The sequence below is a fragment of the Astyanax mexicanus genome, chromosome 14 (assembly GCF_023375975.1).
Source record: "Astyanax mexicanus isolate ESR-SI-001 chromosome 14, AstMex3_surface, whole genome shotgun sequence".
Lineage (NCBI taxonomy): Eukaryota > Metazoa > Chordata > Actinopteri > Characiformes > Acestrorhamphidae > Astyanax > Astyanax mexicanus.
The window spans coordinates 35701263-35726648 of NC_064421.1; the positions used below are offsets into that span (position 1 = coordinate 35701263).

The following is a 25386-nucleotide window of genomic DNA, read 5'->3' on the forward strand; positions in this document are numbered from 1 at the left end:
GCAGATAATGGGGCTTTGTGGAAACGGGGCAGGAATCTTACATTTGTTATGATAAAGATGCAACAGGCATTGACCACGGTAGAGCGCTGGGCTACTGATTGGGGTTTTAAGATTTTGACTTAAAAAAAAATTTAAAATCTGTTTCTCAACTGGACGGAAACCAAATTATGTGAGCTTGCAGTTATATTGTTTAGAGATAGAACAGGTTAAAATTATAAAGTTCCTGGGTATGTGGATGGACTCCAAATTGACCTGGAAGGTACATATCACAAAAATGGTAGATAAGTGTTAGAGTGCTCTGAATGTGTTGAAATACTTGTTGGATTGTGATTGGGGAGCTGATCGTCAGTCGCTTGTCTATATTTACAGGGCATTGATACGATCAGTTTTTGATTATGGCTGTGTGGCGTATAGGTCTGTTGCTGTTTCCAATCTGGAAGTGTTGGACCGGATTCAGGCACAGGCACTAAGACTCACTAAGTAGGGCAGTGAAATCCTCCCCTGTAGTTTCTTTACAGGTAGAGGTTGGGGAATTGCCACTCCAATTGCGTAGATTGGCTTTGTCTGCAGTTTACTGGACGAACATTAAGGGTCATATGGGGAATCATCCTGTAGTATCCATTGTACATGACTGCTCTGATAATTATCACGTTCCACCAAAGAGCTTTGGGTGTTGTAGTACTGGAGAAGTTATGGATTTGGGTTCCATTCAGTTAGAGTCGGTTTGGCTTCAGCGTGGGACATTTTAGATGCGGAGTGGAGCGCAGCCGAGCCGAGTTCCGCTCGGTTTGGCTTCAGAGCCAAACATTTTAAATGCAGAGTGGAGCGAAGCGGATCCGTAGGATGACGTAGCCCGGCTTCGGAGGCTGATCGTGTTCAGCTCTGCAGCGAAATGACGCTGGTAAAAAAAACGCCTGTCCACGACATAATCTGTAAATAATACATTTCGATATAGAACAAAAATTATATCACCGTTATTGAAACATTTCTTCTCGCGATAAATACCGATATCGAATTATTGTCCAGGCCTACTTTTATGTATAAATGTATTATTTATATTAATTTTCTTTTTTGACTGCTGCTCTGGATTTTCTGATATGCAAATATATTCCCTGGATTCAAATAGTTTTGCTATGGATGCTTAATAATTATAATCTTTTGGTAGACAGCAGAATTCATAGTTCCATTTATCACAGCAAGTCTTTCAGGCCATGATGCAGCAAAACAGCCCCTGACCATCACACTACCACCACCATGTTTTACTTTAGGTATAATGTTCTTTTTCTGGAATGCAGTGTTTCTTTTATGCCAGACGTACTGACACACACCTTCCAAAGAGTTCAACTTTTGTCTCATCGGTCCACAAAATGTTACCTTCTTTCTCAATTTTTCCTGAATTTCTAATTTTTAAGGATATTTTGGTGGACTAAACTTTGTCAGGCATCACTTAAACACTGCCTATTTAGGTGATGTCTTGATTAAGAACAGGTGTGGCAATAATCAGACCTGCGTGTGAGTGTGTGTGAGAGAGAGTGAAACCACAGTGACGGTATGTTTTAAAAAGGGGGCAATGACTTTTTCACACAGGGACATGTAGGTAAACACCTTCAGGAAATCAGGAAGGGGGCAAACACTTTTTTAACACCACTGTACCTGTCAATCAGTGATTAGGACCTAGTTTGGTACCCAAACTTTTAGCCTTTTCTTCTTGTTGAAAACTCTCCTTTTAATAGATCTATTAAAAGGTCTACCTATTTTGACATAGTCACAGAAAATCTTTATTAACAACCAGAGAACCCCAAATAGTACCTCTAGCTGGTAATAACCACTTTTGAGGTGAACCATTTGGTCTCCTCAGTGTGAGGTAAGGGATAGGCATCTTTTTTAGTCAGACTGTTTAGCTTGTGACAGGGCAAAACCGCTCTTAGATCACCATTCTTTATACAGACAAGGACTATGGCTGATGCATAAGGGCTGTTAGACTGTTGGGGAAATTGTGATGTCACAACAGGAGGTATTCCTCACAGCAATTTTTCTTGCAACAGATTCTTGCTTTACTTCAACAATCTGGTCATGGACTAGCTGTCCTCCAGGTACATGGCAGTTGTGTGACTCTTCTAGAATGTGAATTTTTGTTTCTCTTGGTTTCTCTTTACTTGTACTTGAGCCTTGCTACTCAGCTTCACACATTAACCCTAATAGGTAAGGATTTTAGCTGCATACAGCATTCAGAGTACACTGTTGCCCAAAAACCGGAAAACGGTAAGCCACCCTTTTAATGCAGTCAGAGATGAGTTATTGTAGGACATTTGTGCCAACTAGCAGAGGCACTCTTTTGTTGTATGACTGGTCAGGACCAGTTGAAATAAACGGCGTTACTAACACCGTTACTTTTTTCGGTAACGAGTAATCTAACTAATTACTCTGACTGTAACTATAACGCCGTTACCATTTCCAACACCCCGTTACTGCACGTTACTTTAGCAGCTAAATAAACTTTTTTTTAAACTTCCCACATACAGACAAAGGCGCAAGTGTGCGTGAGTCACAAGGGACATGCTCTAATCAATTAGAGGTTAGATCAAGCCCAAAAAATCAGCCCACCCAGCCCGTGCACGTGCACGTTCTACCTGAGCCCAACCCAACCCGAACCATAAACTGTCATTATGAGCCCGAGCCCGACCCGCCTCATAAACTGTCTGTTTTCAGGCTGTTTGAATGAGCGAAATATGATTTGAATTATGTTAATTAAGACTGTAACATAGAAGCATAGAACTATTATTTAATTAAAATGATTTTTAAGAGCAGCTACACACAGTGCTGCAGGTCAAACACGGTGCATGAGTTCACGTGCACCCAGAGCTATGTGATTATAACATTTTAACATTCATTATAGTTTAATTTTATTTTGTTTTGTTTTTTTTCTCCTACAGTTCAGTTAGTTTTAATTAGTTTTTAGAGTGGGCTTGCTAGTTTTTATTAGTTCACACATCTTATCAGAGAGATCAATCTAAGAAACACAAACGAGAGAGAGAGATTTGAGTGTTAAGGTGTGTGAGCTACTCACAGGTAAAGATTCTCACATACTGTATCTCCTGTTTCTCTACAGAACGCGTGCTTTTATCTCGTCGTGCTCATATTCTAATCCCATACAGAATTCTACAGTTTCTCAGTGTTTTCTGTCGTATTTTGCGGCTAGCGCGAGCGCTTTAAACAAGAACTAACGCCATCAATTCAGTGATTGGGTGGTAGTGTTGTGCTGGGGTCTGAGGCCTTCATTCGGTTTCTGCTGCGCATCTCTGTTGCTTTATCTCTTCCTATCATCACCATTTCACTGTTCCACGGCTTTACTCCAGGTAGGAATATTACTCTCTGTTGATTTTTAATTATAAGATATTTGTAGAATTTGTAGAGATTAATGAGAGAATTGTTGTATCCTTTTTAGAAGTGGACAGGCCAAGTTCCGTTTTAAGGACGTTAAGCTCTCTTTCGCTGCTCCGGTTTCTGCTGTTTTCTCTTTTCCTCCTTGGTGAAGCTGTTTGATCCAGCTTAAACTGTGATATTAATACCATTTTAACAGTCATTAGATTGTTGTTTTTGTCCTGGAGACTGAGGGCATCCTGCAGGACTGTTTTGCTACAACAGACTGGGATATGTTTGAGGCTGCAGCCACTATGGGGGACTCTTCAATCAACATACAGGAGTATGCTGAGCACGTGTCCGGTTACATCAGCACGTGTGTGGACAACATCGTGCCCACTGTACAGGTGAAGAGGTTCCCCAACCAGAAACCTTGGGTCAACAACCAGGTATGACACATGCTGCGTGCTCGTTCTCTTGCATTCAGATCAGGCAATGAGACTGAGTACAAAGCTGCGAAGTACAAACTGAGGAAGACCATCACAGTGGCCAAGAGGCAGTACAGGGAGAAACTGGATGGCTTCTACTCCACTGCTGACTCAAGGAGGATGTGGCAAGGCCTGCAGGACATCACAGACTACAGGAGCACCATCAGCTCCACAGACAGCCTACCGGATGATCTCAACACATTCTACACCCGCTTCGAGACCTCCAGCAACAACACTGAGAGGGGTACACACACCCAGCTCTCCCAACCCCCCTCCTCCACACTCTCAATATCACCAGGCCAAGTTTGCAGAGCTTTGAGTAAAATCAACCCCCGCAAGGCAGCAGGACCAGACAACATTCCTGGGCGGGCCCTCAAAGCATGTGCGAACGAACTGGCTGGTGTTCTGGCCTCCATTTTCAATCATTCCCTCAGCCAGAGCATTGTTCCCACCTGCTACAAGACCACAACCATCGTCCCCCTCCCCAAGAAGAGCCCCCCCACCTGCTTGAATGACTACAGGCCAGTAGCACTCACTCCGATCATTATGAAGTGCTTCGAGAGAGTGGTGCTGGCCCACATCCAGCACAGCATACCGGACACCCTGGACTCACTGCAGTATGCCTACCGTCATAACAGATCCACCTCAGACGCCATCTCTGCTGCCCTCCACTACTCCCTCTCACACCTGGAAAACAAAGACTCCTACATTAGGATGCTCTTTGTGGACTACAGCTCTGCCTTCAACACGGTCATCCCCCAAAAACTCACCCACAAGCTGTCCACACTCAGCTTGCACCCCTCCCTCTGCGACTGGCTCCTGGATTTCCTCACTGGCAGGCCCCAGTCTGTAAGGATTGGCAACAGGACCTACACCGGCACCCCACAGGGATGTGTCCTCAGCCCCATCCTTTACACACTGTTTACCCACGACTGTGTCGCCTCACACAAGGACAATATCATCCTGAAGTTCGCTGATGATACCGCGGTGATAGGACGCATCACTGGCGGAGATGAAGCGGCCTACAGAAGTGAGGTGACCAGGCTGGTGTTATGGTGCGAAGACAAGAATCTCGCTCTCAACACGGTCAAGACAAAGGAGCTGATAGTGGACATGAGAAAGGGGAGGAGACCTCATCAGCCACTGTTCATCCGGGAACTTGAAGTGGAGGGAGTGAGCAGCTTCAAATACCTGGGCGTCCACATCAGTCAGGACCTCACATGGACAATAAACACAACGCAGCTGGTCAAAAAGGCTCAACAGCGGCTGTACTTTCTGAGGAGACTGAGGAAGTTTGGGATGTCTCTAGGGGTGTCACGATCTCGATATTTTATCGAAATCGATCGAAATGAGGTCATGGTATCGTGTATCGAAGTCAAAAAGAGTATCGACGATCCCTCCCGCGCGCACAGCGCGCTACGCAAATGGCGCAGCACCAACACAGCGCATCCTATTCATTTAAATAGAGAGAGCCGCTGCATGAGCGCAGCCCCGCCCTCAGTTCTGCTGTGTGAGAGGCAGAGAACAGAGAAACTGAAACTGAAACTGAAAACAGGGCTTTCAAGTTTTGAGTGTCGGCGGGAGTGTGATCACTGGTTTTTATCTGTCCAACGGGGCGAGGGGGGGCGGGCGTTGTGCGCGCAGGTTTAGTTTTCTGTGTGTGTGTGTGGGGGGGGGGGGGGGGGGGGTGCGTGTGAACTCGCTGAAATGCGTGTGTCTGTGTGACTTGAGAACGCTGACTATAGATCACAGTGAGGTGGATTAAAAATCTTAAACTTATGATTGACTACACCTGTTGCTTCATTTGAATTAAAAAAACATCTTTCTCTCAGATAAAGTTAATAATATATCTTTCTTAAAGAAAAAAAACTTGTAATTCTCAGGGACCGAGTCTTATTTTTCATGTTTAACTGTTATAGTAGGATACAGTTCAGTTTGTTAAGGCTTTAATTGTTCCTTTTTTAAATTTTTTTTTTTATTTTATGTTGCACGTTGCAGTTTTAATAGTGCACACTGTTGCTACCAAAAAAAGTCACTAGATGGCATTACATATATATCTTAATAAATAATAATAATAATAATAATAATAATAATAATAATAATAATAATAATAAAAATAATAAATAATATATTATTAACATTTTATGAGGCATAAAATAATAAAATGTAAAAATATAATAAAAAAGAAAATCGAGAATCGAATCGAATCGTGACCCTCAAATCGGAAATAAAATCGAATCGAGGGTTTAGAGAATCGTGACACCCCTAGATGTCTCCCAAGATCCTCAACAACTTCTACAGCTGTGTGATCGAGAGTCTCCTGACCAGCTGCATCACCGTGTGGTACGGCAGCACGACTGTGGCAGAGCGCAAACGTCTGCAGAGAGTGGTGAAGACTGCCGAGAAGATCATCAGGACTCCACTGCCCTCCCTGCAGAGCATCTACCACCACAGAGTCCACAGGAGAGCTGCATCCATCCTCAAAGACTCCACCCATCCCCAGCATGGACTGTTCACACTTCTGCCCTCAGGCCGGAGGTACAGAAGTGTAAAATGCAAGACCACCAGGTTAAAGAACAGTTTCTTCCCCACAGCCATCAGACTCTTGAACACACCTAAGGAATGACCCTGCCTTCAGACTCTAAACACACCTCAGGTATAACCCTGCGATCAGACTCTTGAACACAACTCAGGAATAACCCTGCACTTTACTTCAACATGTTTACATTGCAGCAGTCACTTTACTGTTAATCTTTTTTTAATATATATAGTTAATGTCCATAACTGCATTATTTCGCACTTGCACTTTTTTTATACATTTCTTTGCTTAAGTAACTTTTATTTTTTTATGTCTTTGACAATTAGTTTAATATTTATAACCTTATTGTATTTTTTTGCACTTTTTCTATCTTCTATTTGGCATTCTTGGCGAAGAGCAAAGAAATAATTTCATTGTACACTGAAACCCGTTTCTGTACTGTACATATGACAATAAACTCTTTGAATCTTGAATCATTCTTTTGTTTTGTTTACATATACATTTTTTCTTTGAGTGAGGTTTGGTTTATTTAATTTCATCCCCAGATGAATTTGGGTTTTCCGTTTTTTTTCAGTATTACACATTTTTTTTGGTCATGTGGAGTTTTTCGATTCTATTTTTTGAAATTCGTTAGATTATATTTTTGTCAACATTTTGGGTTTATTTTCGTTTGTTATTTTTCTAATAATAATAGTAATTACATCATTTATTTTCTTTTGTTAATTGTTTTATGGGCGAACAACAGAAGTAATGCAATATATACTTTTACTGGTAACTAGTTACTTTTATAGTGAAGTAACTCCGTTAGTAACTCAGTTACTTTTATGGAGAAGTAACTAGAAACTATAACTAATTACTTTTGTAAAGTAACGTGCCCAATAGTGACGTGCAGACTCTATGGCCCAGTGTGCTTGGGCAACTGCCCTTTTGCCCTTCTTGGCTGATATTGCCCTTCCGAGGGAGGGGAAAAAATAATATAGGCAAATATGATTTCATATTTCAACAAGATTTTCTTTATAATTTGTAATTTTGATAGAAGTTTCGTAAAACAAAGTTTTCAGAGTCAATCATTCAGCCACAAATAATTCACATGAATTTGCTGTCCCACCTTAAATGCTGCTAATTTACCATTCCACCTTAAATGCTGCTGTCGTGGCACACAGGCTTCAGGCTGTAGATACTATTTTCAGCTCTTTTAAGGTGGAACAGAACATTGAAATGGAAATACACGTTCTGTTTTATTTGGATTGTTTGTGATTTCTGCACCAAGCAGAAATTTGTAAAACACTTAAAACTCTATCATGTACTACAGTCTAAAAAGGGAACAGTGTTTTAGTGCAGAGAAGTCACTATCCAAGCTATGTACAGGGGCTGGACAATGAAACTGAAACACCTGGTTTTAGACCACAATAATTTATCGTCCGGACGGACAGTTCTGGTGTAAACAGGAGAGTTGAGGTGTACATTGAATTCTGACATGATTTGATCAGCCGTGGTTTTATGTTTTTTGAATACAATCCGGGTTAGCAGCCGAACATCCCTTTCAGACAGCTTCCTCTTACAGCATCCACAGTTAATCCTGTTAGATGTGGTTTGTCCTTCTTGGTGGTATGCTGACATTACCCTGGATACTGTGGCTCTTGATACATCACAAAGACTTGCTCACAGATACGCCAGCACGACGTGCACCAACAATTTGTCTTCTTTTGAACTCTGGTATGTCACCCATAATGTTGTGTGCATTGCAAACAGTGCTCTTACCCTGCTAATAGGGGTGTAACGGTATGCAAAAATCACGGTTCGGTACGTACCTCGGTTTTGGGGTCACGGTTCGGTACATTTTCGGTACAGTATAGGAACAAAATGCATGAACCATTTTCTTCCACAGCGTTTTGTTTATTTAACCAAAAAATTGCCAATATACAAACTGAAACAGTAAATAAATATAAAGTGCTGCTTGGTACCATTAAGTTACCAGCCTTAAGCTATATACCATATACCATATATGAACTACTGATATATACTATTTATACTGTCATTCCATCTCAATCACCATCAATATTGCACTATTGTCTTACGTATGTTTGTGTCTTGTTGTATTGTACATATAGTGTCTCCCACTCTATTATATTATATATCTATTCCTTTTTTTTTTTACTTATATTTGTATATCTATTTCTCCCCACACTACTGCACCTTGTTTTTGTCTCATGTATGTCTATTTGTGTCCCTGCTGTATTGTACTCATACTATTATCTGTACTTGCTGTAAAATTGGGAAGGAGAGTAACGTAATTTCAATTCTCTGTATGTCCTGTACATATGCAGCATTGACAATACAACTACTTGACTTGACTTAAATGAAATATTCTCAAATGATTAACCAATGTTAAAAATAAAAAAAATAAAATTAAAAATAATAAATTGAATTCCCTTTAAACAGTAAACAAAACTTTCCACATGTAAAGTGCAGCACTCAGTTCCAGAATTCTAGTGTTACAGTATTCAATTTTACTCAATCTTCATATGTTTTGCCAAGAAAATCAGTTTGTCCACATTGTCAGCAGTGAGGGCAGATCTGCTGGCAGTTATAACGTCCCCAGCGCTTGAAAATACCCTCTATATACCCTCGATGCTATAAAAGCCCCAATGGATGCTGTAATGGTTTTAGCCCGATCTGAATTGTGATTGTAATGATGCCTGAACGCAGATATCAGTGGCGTTTGCACTACAGGGATCTTCTTTTTTGTCGCGGTAATTTTAGCACTTGGGTGGCTCTGTCTCAGATGACTTAGCATGTTTGAAGTGTTGCCCGAAACATAGCCGACCTCAGCAAAACAATAACGACATACCGCTTTCGTTTTATCCACATGTCTTTTTCCGTCGCAGGTTTTCACTGGGAAACCGCAGTGCTCCCAAACGGGAGATTTTAAGGACAGGGGAGGATTTTCTACCTCCGGTTGGTCGCTAGATTCCGCCATGATGTCAAAATAGTCTCCACCATTCTCTGATACAGCAGACGCGTGCACCTCGCAAATGTGTTTTGAAGAGTGGTTAGGAAAGGAAAGGCTCGACGTCGCCCCCACATGGTCACAAGAGCACGAATCACGAAAGAGTTGCTTTAAACTTATCTAAGAACCTCCCCTTTACTACTCCAATCACGTACTGGCATCTAATGAATATTAAATAGCCACATGTCGCGACAGGCACAGACCTAGGGTAGAACAGGCGCTGGGTAGAACATATAAACTGACTGTATTCGTTCGGTACAGCACTGTACCGTACCAAAGGTCTGTTCGGTACGGTTCGGTACGAACACATTATACCGTTACAGGCCTACCTGCTAACCTCATAAATCATAATCTAACGGGAATCTAATCAAACTGGAAAATAAGTGACTATACCAACCCCTACTGGCCACTTTTTTAGAAACACCCACTATAACTTGCACTTATTTTCACTGACCACTTTGTTACAAACACCGGGCCACTATCTTATACATATTAAATATAACTTGTACTTTTGCTCACTGGCTACTTTATTAAAAACACTAACTATAATTATATAAATGTATAATTATATAAATAAATTACAATTATATAAATTTGACTTCCGGTCTCTGGCCACTTTATTAGAAACACCCACTATAACTTGTACTTATGCTCAAAAGACACTTTATTAGAAACATCTTCTATAACTTGTACTTTTGCACACTGGCCACTTTATTAGAAACACCTAGTATAACTTGTACTTCCGCTCTCTGGCCACTATATTAGAAACACTCACTGTAACTTGTACTCCTGCTCACTGGCCATTTTATTATAAACACCTACTATAATTTATACTTCCGGTCTCTCGCCACTATATCACCCACTGTAACTTGAACTACTGCTCACTGGCCATTTTATTTGAAACACCTACTATAACTTGTACTTATGCTCAATGGCCACTTTATTAGAAACAACAATTATAATTTGTTCTTCCACTCTCTGGCCACTTTATTAGAAACACCTACTATAACTTGTACCTCCGCTCACCTGCCACTTTATTAGAAACACCTACTATAACATGTACTTCTGGTCACTGGCCACTTTATTAGAAACAACAATTATAATTTGTTCTTCCACTCTCTGGCCACTTTATTAGAAACACCAAATATAACTTGAACTTCCTTTAACTCTCCACTTTATTAGAAACACCAACTATAACTTGTACTTCCGCTCACTGGCCACTTTAATAGAAACACCTACTATAATTTGTACTTCCGCTCTCTGGCCACGTTATAAGAAACACTTACTGTAACTTGTACTTATGCTCAATGGCCACTTTATTAGAAACACCTACTATAACTTGTACTTCTGCTCACCTGCCACTTTATTAGAAACACCTACTATAACTTGTACTTATGCTCAATGGCCACTTTATTAGAAATACCAACTATAATTTGTACTTCCGGTCACTGGCCACTTTGTTAGAAACACCTGCTATAACTTGTTTTTCTGTTCACTGGCCATTTTATTAGAAACACCTTCTATAACTTGTACTTCCACTCACTGGTCATTTTATTAGAAACACCTACTATAACTTGTACTTCTGCTCACTGGCCACTTTATTAGAAACACCTACTGTAACGTGTAGTTCCGCTCACCTGTCACTTTATTAGAAACACCTACTATAACTTGATGTGTAGTTTATCACCGTTAAATGCAGACCCCTATACCTCCCCCGTGAGATAAACGCCATTCTACTCACTGCTGTTTACATAGCACCAGATACAAATACTAGCACGCCCCTGGGGCTTCTGCATGACGTCATCGGCAACAACCAAAATAAGTATCCAGAGGCTGCTCACATCGTTTCTGGGGACTTTAATCATGCTGATCTGAAAGCAGTCCTTCCCAAGTTCCATCAGCACGTGAAGTGTACAACCAGGGGAGACAAAACACTGGACAAGTTGTACACGAATTTCAGACATGCCTACAGGGCTAAGCCCCTAGCAAACCTCGGAAATTCTGGTCACTTTTGCCTGCTTCTGATCCCTGCTTACACCCACATTCGGAAACGGGTCCCTGTTACAATCCAGACCGTTACTACATGGCCGGAGGATGCCTCCCACCAACTACAGGACTGCTTCCAGAGAACTGACTGGGACATTTTTGCACATCAGGACCTGGAGATCCATACTTCAGCAGTCTTGGATTACATCAGATTCTGCACGGATAATGTCACCAGAAGCAGACGTGTTTACCCAAATAGGAAGCCCTGGATGACCAAGGAGGTTCAGGGCCTGCTGAACGCCAGAAATACTGCTTTCAGGTCAGGGGACAAAGCACGCTACAGTTCTGCCAGAGCCAACCTGAAAAGAGGCATTTGCCAGGCCAAAGCACCATATAGGGCGAAAAATAGAGGACCAGTTTGGGAGTAACAACACCAGACAGGTGTGGCAGGGTATCCAGCATATCACCAACTACAGATCCAGCAACCTACCATGCACGGAGGGAGAGGCTTCTCTAGAAGAGGAGCTGAACATCTTCTTTGCTTGATTTGAGAAGACACCAGCGACAGCTCCATCACAGCTGCCCGTTCACAGCAGCCCCACTCTCGCAGTAGAGGAGCATCAGGTGAGGCTGGTGATGAAGAAGGTGAACCCAAGGAAGGCTGCAGGACCTGATGGCGTGGCAGGACGGGTGCTTAAGGACTGTGCTGATCAACTGGCTGGAATCTTTACAAGGATTTTAACCAGTCCCTGTCCCAGGCTACTGTCCCTCCCTGCTTAAGGTCCGCTACCATTGTGCCGCTGCCGAAAAAAACAACATCAACACCCTGATTGACTACCGACCAGTGGCACTTACACCTGTCATCATGAAGTGCTTTGAGAAACTGGTGCGGTCTTATCACAGGCGGAAAAGGGGAGTTGGAGTACAGGGATGAGGTGTAACGGCTATTAGAAACACCTACTGTAACTTGTACTTCCACTCTCTGGCCACTTTATTAGAAATATCTACTATAACTTGTACTTCCGCTCTCTGGCCACTTTATTATAAACACCTACTATAACTTGTACTTCCGCTCCCCTGCCACTTTATTAGAAACACCTACTATAACTCTTACCCACCCAAGATGGCGGCGCGTTAACACGCAGCGGCCGCTCCGGGTTCGTTAAATGGTGCTTTTGTGTTACTATTTGTCGTTTTTTCTGTTTATTTCCTGCAAATATGTACATCGGAACACCCGTGCACAAGTTCTGCCACCGCCAGACCCTGCTACAGTGGAGAAATCAGCCAGAAAACACGCTACCAGACGAGGTTCTGCAGACGCTACTTGAGCTTAGCCTGCTAAGAGAGCCAGGCCTGCAGCCCACGGTGTTTGGCCCAGCGGAAGTGCCATCGCAAGCGGTGCGAGCGAAAGCACGGAAAGAGAGCCGGGATCTGCGCGAGGCTAAATGCTAGTCCTAGCCGGCCGGCTATACCATCGCTCTTTCTGGCAAACGTCTGTTCCCTCGACAATAAACTGGACTACATCCGACTCCAGCGAACTACCCAGCGTGAGTTCAGTGACTGCTGTGTTTTGTTTTTTGTGGAATCGTGGCTGAACAACAACATTCCGGACAGCGCCATTCAGCTAGCCGGGCTAACCGCGTTCAGAGCGGATAGGAGCGCGGCTCTATCCGGGAAGACCCGCGGTGGAGGCGTACGTTTACATCCACACGGAATGGTGTAACAACGCTGTGACTGTCGTCAAACACTGCTCTCCGCTGGTGGAGTTCCTGATAGTCAAGTGCAGACCTTTTTATTTAGTACGGGAGTTCTCCGCCGTGCTAATAGCTGCTGTTTACATCCCACCCAGCGCTAGCATTGGTGCTAATGCTAAAGAGGCTCTGTGTGAACTCTATCGGTCTATCAGTGATCTGCAGAACAAACACCCAGACGGACTGTTTATTATCGCCGGAGATTTCAACCACGCAAATCTCAAGTCAGTGCTCCCTAAATTCCATCAACATGTGGACTTTGCAACGAGAGGAGCGAGCGCACTGGATCTTGTTTACACAAACATGCCCAGCACGTACCGGGCGGAGCCCCGCCCCCACCTCGCTTTCTCGGACCACATGTGTGTTTGGCTGACTCCAACATACACACCACTCATCAGACGCTCCAGACCAGTTCAGAAGCAGGTGAAAACCTGGCCGGCAGGCTCCATCTCTGCCCTTCAGGACTGTTTTGAGTGCACTGCATGGGACATGTTTAGGGAGGCTGCTACTGAAGGCGATTCTGTTGATTTGGAGGAGTATGCAGCATCAGTCACTGGCTACATCAGCAAGTGTATTGATGATGTCACTGTCTCCAAGACCATCACCACACGCCCAAACCAGAAGCCTTGGATGACTGCTGAGGTACGTGCGCTGCTGAGGACCCGCGACTCCGCCTTCAGAGTGGGTGACAAGGTGGCCCTGAGGAAAGCGAGAGCCGACCTGTCACGAGCCATCAGAGAGGCAAAGCGCTCACACGCCCAGAGAATCCACAGCCACTTCAAGGACATGGGTGACGCGCTGCGCATGTGGCAGGGCATCCAGGCAATCACCAACTACAGGACAATGCCACCATCCTGTGAACGTGATGCCTCCCTCCCTGATGCCCTGAATAACTTTTATGCACGGTTTGAGGCACAAAACAACACGTTGGTGAGAAAGACCATGCCCAAGCCGGACGAGCAGGTGTTGTGCCTGACTGCAGTGGACGTGAGGAACACTCTGCGCAGAGTCAACCCACGGAAAGCTGCAGGACCAGACAACATCCCCGGGGAGTGCTCAGGGAGTGCGCAGACCAGCTGACAGATGTTCTCACGGACATCTTCAACATCTCCCTGTGCAGCGCCACTGTCCCAACGTGCCTCAAGTCCACCACCATCGTCCCCGTGCCGAAGAAGTCCACAGTGTCCTGCCTCAATGACTACCGTCCCGATGCACTTACACCCATCATCATGAAGTGCTTCGAGAGGCTAGTCATGAGGAACATCAAGACACAACTGCCCTCTTCACTGGACCCCCTGCAGTTTGCGTATCGTCCCAATCGCTCCACGGACGATGCCATCACCACCACCCTTCATCTCTCCCTCACCCACCTGGAGAAGAAGGACACTTACGTCAGAATGCTGTTTATAGACTTCAGTTCAGCATTCAACACCATCATCCCACAGAACCTCATCAGGAAGCTAAGCTCGCTCGGCCTCAACACCCCCCTCTGAAACTGGATCCTGGACTTTGTGACGGGGAGACCCCAGTCAGTCCGGTTCGGGGGCAGCACCTCCAGCACCATCACACTGAACACGGGGGCCCCCTAGGGCAGTGTCCTGAGTCCTCTGCTGTTCACCCTGCTGACTCATGACTGTGCTGCAGAACACAGTTCTAACAGCTTTATCAAGTTCGCCGATGATACAACCGTGCTGGGTCTAATCACCAAAGGCGACGAGTCAGCATACAGAGAGGAGGTGCAGCGGCTGACAGACTGGTGTACAGTCAACAACCTACACCTGAATGTGGACAAGACAAAGGAAATAGTTGTTGACTTCAGGAGAGCACAACACACCCACTCTCCACTCAACATCGATGGGTCCTCTGTGGAGATTGTTAAGAGCACCAAGTTCCTTGGTGTCCACTTAGCAGATAACCTGGACCCTGAACACCAGCTCTACAGCCAAGAAAGCCCAGCAGCGTCTCTACTTCCTCCGGAAGCTGAGAAAGGCCCGTCTCCCTCCACCCATTCTCACACTCTTCTATAGAGGGACCATTGAGAGCATCCTGAGTAGCTGCATCACTGCTTGGTTTGGGACCTGCACCGTCTCTGACCTCAAGACCCTCCAGCGTATTGTGAGGACAGCTGAGAGGATCATCGGCGTCTCTCTCCCCTCCATCACGGACATTTACACCACCCATCCTTCACACGAACTGTTCTCCCTCCTGCCTTCGGGAAGAAGGTACCGCAGCATCCAGTCCAGCACGACCAGATTCTGCAACAGCTTCTACCCCAAGCCATCAGACTCCTCAACTGCAGAGACTGAACTGATGGTTTTTCTGTACATGCACACACTGTCACTCTTACCCCACTTACCCCAGAAAATGGAAAGCACTAAAAACCCTACTACCTCACTGGACTCTATTGCACACTGTGTAATAGAGGTAATTACTACCTCACTGGTCTTTTTTGCACACTGCATAATTTGCACACTGTCTTGTTATTTATTATTCTTTGTCTGTATTGTGTTGTATTGTCTGTCTGCACTTTTTTGTACTGTTGCACTATTGTTCTGTCTACACTGTGTTTATGTGCACCATGGTCCCTGGAGGAACGTTGTTTCGTTTCACTGTGTACTCTGTATATAGCTGAAATGACAATAAAAACCACTTTGACTTTGACTACTTATGCTCAATGGCCACTTTATTAGAAATACCAACTATAATTTGTACTTCCGCTCTCTGGCCACTTTATTAGAAACACCTGCTATAACTTTTACTTCCGGTATCTGGCCACTTTATTAGAAACACCAATTATAATTTGTACTTCCGCTCTCTGGCCTCTTTATTAGAAACACCAAATATAATTTGTACTTCCACCCTCTGGCAACGTTATTAGAAACACCTACTATAACTTGTACTTATGCTCACAGGCCACTTTATTGGAAATACCTATTATAACTTGTACTTCCGCTCAATAGACACTTTATTAGAAACACCAAGTATAAATTGGCTTTTCGCTCTCTGGCCATTTTATTAGAAACACCTACTATAATTTTTACTTCCGCTCTCTGGAAACACCAATTATAACTTGTACCTCCACTCACTGGCCACTTTATTAGAAACACCAACTATAACTTGGTCTTCCACTCACTGGCCACTTTTTTTATAAACACCAACTATAACTTCTACTTCCGCTCACTGGCCACTTCATTAGAAACACCAACTATAACGTGTACTTCTGTTCATTGGCCACTTTATTAGAAACACCAACTATAACTTCTACTTCCGCCCATTGGCCACTTTATTAGAAACACCAACTATAACTTCTACTTCCGCCCACTGGCCACTTTATTAGAAACACCAACTATAACTTGTACTTCCGCTCACTGGCCACTTCATTAGAAACACCAACTATAAGTTGTACTTCCGCTCTCTGGACACTTTATTAGAAATACCTACTGTAACTTGTACTTCCGTTCACTGGCCATTTTATTATAAATACCTACTATAACTTGTACTTCCACTCTCTGGCCACTTTACTAGAAACATCTACTATTACTTGTACTTCCGCTCTCTGGCCACTTTATTATAAACACCTATTATAACTTGTCCTTTAGCTCACCTGCCACTTTATTAGAAACACCTACTATAACTTGTACTTATGCTCAATGGCCACTTCATTAGAAATACCAACTATAATTTGTACTTCCGCTCTCTGACCACTTTATTAGAAACACCTGCTAAAACTTTTACTTCCGGTAACTGGCCACTTTTTTAGACACACCAATTATAACTTGTACTTCTATACTATGTACTTCTATACTATTTATACTATAACTTGTATAAATTGGCTTTTCGCTTTCTGGCCATTTTATTAGAAACACCTACTATAATTTTTACTTCCGCTCACTGGCCATTTTATTATAAATACCTATTATAACTCGTTTTTCTGCTCACTGGCCATTTTGTTAGAAACACCTACTATAACTTGTACTTCTGCTCACTGGCCACTTTACTAGAAACACCTACTATAATTTGTACTTCCGCTCTCTGGCCACTTTATTAGAAACACCTACTGTAACTTGTACTTCCACTCACCTGCCACATTATTAGAAACCCCTACTATAACTTGTGCTTATGCTCAATGGCCACTTTATTAGAAACACCAGATATAACTTGTACTTCCGCTCTCTGGCCACTTTATTAGAAACACCAACAATAACTTCTACTTCCGCCCACTGGCCACTTTATTAGAAACACCAACTATAACTAGTAGTTCAGCTCTCTGGCCACTTTATTAGAAACACCAGATATAACTTGTACTTCCGCTCTCTGGCCACTTTATTAGAAACCCACACTATAACTTGTACTTCCGCTCACTGGCCACTTTATTAGAAACACCTACTATAACTTTTGTTCACTGGCCCATTTAAGATGGACATTAAATGGGGGGGCAGTGTATGTGAGTGTATGTTCCTAGCCTGTGTCCCACCATAACCCACGGGTATTATCCGGAGCTGGATCAGATCAGGTGTGGTGTTCATATTTTTGTTACTCGTTTACTTTATTTGTATTTAATTCAGCAAAATTAAGCAATTTTACATTAAAATGCTTTACACATGCTTGCTTCACTTAAATTGCAAGCAATATAAACAGCTTATATGGTTAATATTTGCCCTTTACCTTTCTTATGTTACATTTCTTTCAAAAAGTGCTACTCTTTTTTTTATTAGTTTTTTAATAAAATGTAAAAGAAAATGAATTAAACTCAAGATATGAGTAGAAAATTTGTTTAGTTTCAAATTTACAAATCAAGCAATGTTTATTAGCCCTTGGCCAAACATACTGTAAGTAATATATAAATGGTTAGGGGGTGGGGGGTATACAGTGTGTGTTTATCAAAAATGTGTTTTGATATATGTTTTTCACAAAAAAATGAGCCAATGCCAATGAGTTTGAGTTAGAAAAAATATTTTTTTTGTATCATTTGATGAAAAATTAAAACGGGTCCCACAGACCCGAACACCACACAAGGGTTAAACAGGAAGAACCCAACGCTGCAGAGCAGGTGGACCCGAGCCCTGGAGCTAAGGAACACTGCAGTAACATTTATGTGACATATGGCATACGATGAGCACCAGAGATCGTACCTTTAATAAACAACACCCTGAATATATAATAAGTAATATATTAGTTAACAACACTTACTCAGGCTAAAGACGGTGGAGCTCTTCCCCCGCAGGCTGAGGTTTTCCTCTGGGCCAGTCTGCAGGAGCTGATGGTGTACTTGAGCAGGGAACACAGGCGGCCTGTATCTCAGATGCTGAGGGTTTAAACGGGCTAAAACACTAAACCGGGCTGTCCGGTTTGGTCTCACGCGTTTGTTTTTACATGTACGCGCCGCTTTTGGCTGCAGGAACCGGCTGTGTACAGTGTAAACCGGAGTAAAGTGTTAATTCTCGGATCCTCAGACCGGGGGATGCTCCTCTCTGACGATGCGGTTCCTCTGATAAACCTCAAACCCCGCCCACGCTGAGAAATGCTGCGTGCTGATTGGATGAGCAGCTGTGTCGCGGGTTAGACGCTGTAGTTCGAGGTTTGACGTTATTTGTAATTTTGTAACGTTAGTTTTTTTGTCGTTTTGTAGAAATGTAGTTATATCTCTCTTCCACTGCCGCAGTGCAGCTCGTGCGTTCAGCCGTCCATGTTGCTAGGCGACAGCAATACAAACGGACAACAAAACCACTAATTATAAAATAAAAGTCAATAATAAGGTAATTTAGACGTGACAATTAATTATAAATTATAGTCTTATATAAATAACAAATATAAATAACAAAGGACATAATTTAAATAATGAATTATCAAAATAAGTGTAACTTTGTATATGTTCTCACACCGTCTCAAAAAACTGTCAGACTTAATAAACAATTCATCAGACTGGTAAAATTCTAAAGATGAACAAATATTACTGTGGACTTTTTTATAATGACCGTGTAATAATAGGATTTAATATAATAAAAAAGGTCAAATGCTGCTTTGGTTTAATTCTCAGGGCATTATCTCAACAATTTAAGTCGTCTTAAAAAAATGCTAGTCAGACATAAGACATGCTATATCAGACAGTAAGAATCCTGATAAAGAACACATTTTACTGTGGATTTTATTTTAATAAGCCTGTGAACATATATATAATATAATGTAAAAATAGGACATTATCTCATCAGTCTTAAGCTGTCTCAAAGAACTGACTGTCTTATATTAACTGTTCTTGTCTTTGACTTAAGAAACAATATATCACACAGTTAGAATCCTCAAGATTAACAAATATTACTGTAGATTATTTTCATAATCACCCTGTGAAGAAAGCATGTAATATGCAGTGGAATATAAAAATTTAGGCACCCCTTATCATTTTCATGATTTTCCTGAAGGAGAATATCAGCAATATCAGTTAAATATATCATATAGCAGTGATATTTGAGAAGTGAAATAAAGTCTGTAGGATTTACAGAAAGTGTGCAATAATTATTTAAACAAAATTAGGCAGGTGGCTAAATTTGGGCACCCTTCTCATTTTATTGATTTGAATACATTTAGCACTAATTATTGGAACACAAAATGTGTTGTTAAACTTATTGAACATTGACCTACATACACAGGTGAATCCAATTATGAGAAAAAGTTAAGGTCACTAATTGCAAGTGCAACAACATGGGAGCCCCAAAACACAACTCTCAAATGACCTAAAACAAAGATTGTTCAACATCATGGTTCAGGGGAAGGATACAAAAAGCTCTTTTAGAGATTTCAGCTGTCAGTTTCCACTGTGAGGAACATAATGAGGAAATAAAAGACCACAGCCACAGTTTTGGATAAGGCCCAAAGTGGGAAGCCAAGAAAAATAAGCATAGTCCAAGGATGGTGAGAACAGTTATAGTCAACCCACAGAGCAGCTCCAAACACCTACATCATCATTTTGCTGCAGAGTCACTGTGCATCGTTCAACTATTCAGTGCACTTTACACAACGAGAGGCTGTATGGGAGAGGAATGCAGAAGATGCTTTTTCTGCGCCAAAAACAGCTTGAGTCGCTTGAGGTATGCTAAACACATTTAGACAAGCCAGCTTCATTTTGAGATAAGGTTCTGTGGACTGATGAAGCTAAAATCAAGTTATTTTGAGGGTGATATGCATGGCGGAAATAGAACACAGCATATCAAACACTTGACCCCCACAGTAAAATTTAGTGGTGGTTTCATCATGCTGTGGGGCTGTGTGATCAGTGCAGGTACTGGGAATCTTGTTAAAGTTGAGGGTCACATGGATTCCAATCAATATCAGCAGATTCTTGAGAACAATTTTCAAGAATCGGTGAGAAAGTTGAAGTGCTGGGAGATAATGCTCTGAGAATAAGGCTTATAATACAATTTTACTGTTTCTTATATGATATTACATGCTATGTTCCTACAATAATATTTGTTATTATTTAGGATTCTGACTGTGTGATTATGTCTGACAGTCAGTTTTTTGACACGATTTAAGAATAATAAAATTACGCCCTAGGAATTAAGCCCACAGTGCCATTTGACCATACATTTCTTTATGTGATATGCTAGATTCACAGGGTCATTGTGAAAAAATTGCACAGTAATATATGATCTTCTTCAGGATTATGACTGTCTTATATATATTTTCTTAAATCTATCAGGCAGCTGCTTGACATGGCTTAAGACTGATGAGATAATGCCCTGGAAAATAGACCCAAACTGCAATTTGAACTTTTATTAAATTATGTTACATGTTATTTTGACCGGGTCATTTTTTTTCTCCTTCAGGATTTAAAAAAAATCATATATTGTTTCTTAGGTATACCAATCAGTTTTTTTTTAAGACAGCTTAAGAATGATGAAATAATGCCCAGGGAATTAGGCCCACAGTGCAATTTGACCATTTCTTAAAAAGTAATCGACAATGTTGATTATAAAAAATTGTTGACTTTAAATGTTTGTTGTCGACTAATCGTCAATTAGTAACACTACACGAAGCCAACTTCAGCCTCATATGACCTTCATACTGAACAGTGTTACAGCATTATATTAATTTAATAATAATTGTGTAAAGAGTAGCTAAGGTTTACACTGATGGTATTGGTGATAGTCTGGATCCTGCGTTTGTTGTTAGCATTTGCAAACTAAAGAAGCACCCTTGTTTAAATAATAATGATTACTGACGTTTGTTAACCAAGATGGCGGCGAGTGCACACGCAGCGGCTACTCTCTCTCCCGAGGAAACAACGTTTTCATGTTTTTTGTCCCATAAGTCGCAGTGTTTTTGTTCGTCTTTGTCGTGCGTTCACGTCCTGAAACGCACCTACAGCCATGAGTTTCTGCTTGAAGTCGGCAGAAACTCACTTTTGGAGTTAAACCACGGACTCAGAGAAGAGCTGCGAGTCTGCGGCGTGCTCCGGACACCCGCACCCCCACCGACCCCACCGCTGCAGCTCGCCCACAATGGAAGCGCCACCGCCGTGGCAGCAGACTCTGTGTTTACATCAGCGATGCTTGGTGTCGTAACATTGTTGTGGTCTGTAAACACTGCTCACCGGTAGCGGAACTGATGATTATCAAGTGCCGTCCGTTCTATCTACCGAGAGATTTCTCCGCCGTGCTGATCGCTGCTGTTTATCTCCCGCCGACCTCCAACAACAGCGTGAGGAGTGAAGCACTGAATAAACTGTACCAGAACATTAGTGAACAGCAGACAGCACACCCAGATGCTTTTCTCATTCTGGCTGGAGATTTCAACCATGCAGACCCAAAGAGTGTGTTTTCTGTACTTTTTAAACACATAGACTTTCCAACCAGGGGAAACAACACACTGGACCAGGTCTTTACTACACACAGAGGAGCCTACAGAGCCTCCCCCCTCCCCCACCTTGGAGCCTCCGATCACCTCACCATTATGCTAATGCCAGCTTACAGACCACTGGTTAAAGTCACCAAACCAGTTCTTAAGCAGGTACGAGTGTGGCCAGAGGGCTCCTCAGAGGCACTTTAGGACTGTTTCAGACTGGAATATGTTCAGAGAGGCTGCCACCTACAACAACTCCACAGACATCCAGGAATACACAGAAACTGTCTCTGCCTACATCACCAAGTGCACTGATGATGTAACTGACCTCAAGACCATCACTGTTCGAGCAAATCAGAAACCATGGCTGACAGGAGAGGTCCACAAGCTCCTGAAGGCTAGAAATGCAGCCTTCACAACAGGATACCAGGCAGGCCTGAGGACAGCCAGGGCAAATCTGTCCCGCGGGATCAGGGAAGCTAAGAGGCTGTACTCAAAGAAGATATCCCAATGCTTCAGTGACAGCAGAGACACACGGAACCTGTGGCAGGGTATCCAGTCTATCACAGGCTATAAAACACAGACCTGCGACAGCGACACATCTCTGCTGAACGACCTGAATGGGTTCTTCGCAAGGTTCGAGCCACTCAACCACACACCCGCCCAGAAAACCATCCCTCCTCCTGGTGACCAGGTGCTGACGCTGTCCCCAGACAGTGTGAGGAGAGCATTCAGCAGGATCAATGCTCGGAAAGCCCCTGGGCCAGACAACATTCCTGGTTTGTGTGTTGAGAGACTGTGCCTGGGCAGAGGTTTATACTGACATCTATAACACCTCTCTGAGCCACCACCATCATCCCTGTCCCAAAGAAGGCATCGCCATCCTGTTTCAACGACTATCGTCCAGTTGCACTCACCCCCATCCTCATGAAGTGCTTTGAAAGACTAGTCATGCATCACATAAAGTCTTCGCTCCCCCCCCCTCCCTGGACCCCTACCAGTTTGCATATCTGTCAAATCGCTTGACCGGTCGATCGATCAAATCGATCGACCAATGATGCCATCTCCACTGTTCTCCACTCAGCCCTCACACACATGGACAAGAAGAACACCTACGTCAGAATGCTGTTTGTTGACTTCAGCTCAGCATTCAACACATTCGTCCCCCAACAGCTCATTCACAAACTGTCTGGGGCTGAGCACTTCACTGTGCAACTGGCTGTTAGACTTCCTGACTGGAAGACCACAGGCAGTGCGAGTTGGCAGCAACACATCCAGCATCACCACACTGAACACAGGGGCTCCCCAAGGATGTGTGCAAGTTCCTGGGTGTGCACGTCACAGAGGACCTCTTCTGGAGCACCAACTCAGCAACACTGGCCAGGAAGGCAAATCAGCGTCTCTACTTTCTCCCCAAGCTGAGAAGAGCTGGAGCCCCCACCCCCATCATGACCACCTTCTACAGAGGGGCCATCGAGAGCATCCTGACCAGCTGTTTCACCGTGTGGTACGGGGCCTGCACAGCATCCTGCCGCAGGACCCTTCCAGCGCATCGTGAGAGCAGCTGAGAAGATCGTTGGCACCTCTCTCCCCTCCCTTCAGGACTTGTACAGCTCCCTCCTCACACGAAAAGCCCTCCGTCTGACAGGAGATCCCTCCCACCCACTACAAAGCTTCTTCAGCCTGCTGCCATCAGGAAGGAGACTGCGGAGTCTCGGGGCAAGGACCAGCAGACTGCGAGACAGCCCCATCCATCAGGCTGTGAGGATGCTGAACTCTCTTCCTGCTCTACCCCCCATCCCCATCCTGCCCCCAGCACACACTCACTCAGCATCCTGACCCCCCACTAATACAGTACTGAAACTCTGCACTACAATGCACAAAGTACAGGTCCCTTCCAAACGGACTTGCACTACAGACCCAATACCTGCACTACTGCTATACTTGCACTGTCAATACACACTTCCATTACCCAAAAACTGTGAACTTTAAGTACTTTACGCACTCATTCACTTTACCAGCCTTAAGCTATATACCATATTTGCACTACTGTTATACGGGTTCTATTTATACTGTCATTCCATCTCAATCACCATCAATATTGCACTATTGTCTTACTTATGTTTATTGTGTCTTGTTGTTTTGTACATATAGTGTCTCCCACTCTTTTATATTATATATCTTATTTCTTTTTATTTATATTTATATATCTATTTCTCCCCCACCACTACTGCACCTTGTTTCTGTGTCACATATGTCTATTTGTGTCCCTGCTGTATTGTACACATAGTGTCTCCCATTTTTTCCTTTTATTATATCTATTATCTGTACTGCTGTAAAATTGGGAAGGAGAGTAATGTAATTTCAATTCTCTGTATGTCCTGTACATATGCAGTATTTACAATAAAACTACTTGACTTTTAATCATACAAAAAATTAACTAAAACATGACAACAGAAAGGATTCTGAAAATATTTTATGTTCAAAATAATTGCTTATATTTACATAAGTGCATGTGTTAATGATTAGATGACAGAGCACACAAACCAACCTGGTACACATATAAAAAAACAATGCAAGCTTTTCAATCTGCAGCATTCATTCAACAGGATTAGGTTATAACATTAGTTATCACAGGTCAGTGGATCATCAAGCTTACAGACTAGCCCCAGCATGTCCTTTTTTACAGTGAGTCAATAAATCAGTGATCGATAAACATAAAACCATAAGCTTTGAACACAGCAGAAAACATTTGAATATTTCTATTGCGAAAAAGCTCCTAATTAAAATCCTAATTAACAGCTTTTTAAACATACAGTGTGTATTAAACTACACAGCATTTCATTCCTGTAAATTATACTTAATTACTTTGTCAGGTCAGTCCAAACATGAATGCTGACCTAGGGTACATTTCCCAAAAGCGTAGTTGCTTGGTTCAGCTGCGTCGTTCCAACTACAGCTCTAGACCTGTCGTTAGGAGCTTAGTTCCTGGTTATTAGTGCAGACGATGGACGGTAGGATTCAGAAAGCTGATAAACCACATTAATATTGCTGCACGAGGATTTAAGATGTCAAGTGTACCTAGTTATTTTTTTTTAATGTTTGTGTTAATTATATTAATTGAGCCACTTCACTTTTACCCATGTGCGCCCAAGGAAAATAATAAAATTTAGTACTCAAATGTATTTGGAAAATGTAAGTTAATTGCCCATTTTTTAATGTATGTCTTTAACATTTAGCTTTATTTGGCAAACATGAATTCAGTGTAGTGAAAAGAGTGCACTGAAGTGCTCTTTTGCTAAAATGTATTTTACAGTCTTGGAAAGATGTATGTCAATTATTTAAGCAGGCATCTCTTGAGTAAAGATAACTTGTGCTGTGCACTTTTATGAATTAGTTAATAATTATTTTTTTAAA

General features: G+C 42.6%; 1 protein-coding gene across 2 annotated transcripts in view; it reads right to left on the bottom strand.

Moving 5' to 3' along the window:
* Positions 1 to 18778, bottom strand: part of sanbr (SANT and BTB domain regulator of CSR) — a 113705-nt gene extending 94927 nt beyond the window's left edge. For both annotated transcript variants that reach the window (XM_049463959.1, XM_049463958.1), the window contains exon 1: positions 18325 to 18778. The gene's annotated coding sequence lies outside the window, so the exon portion shown is untranslated. The remainder of the gene's footprint in view (positions 1 to 18324) is intronic.
* Between the last annotated feature and the right edge of the window lie 6608 nt (positions 18779 to 25386).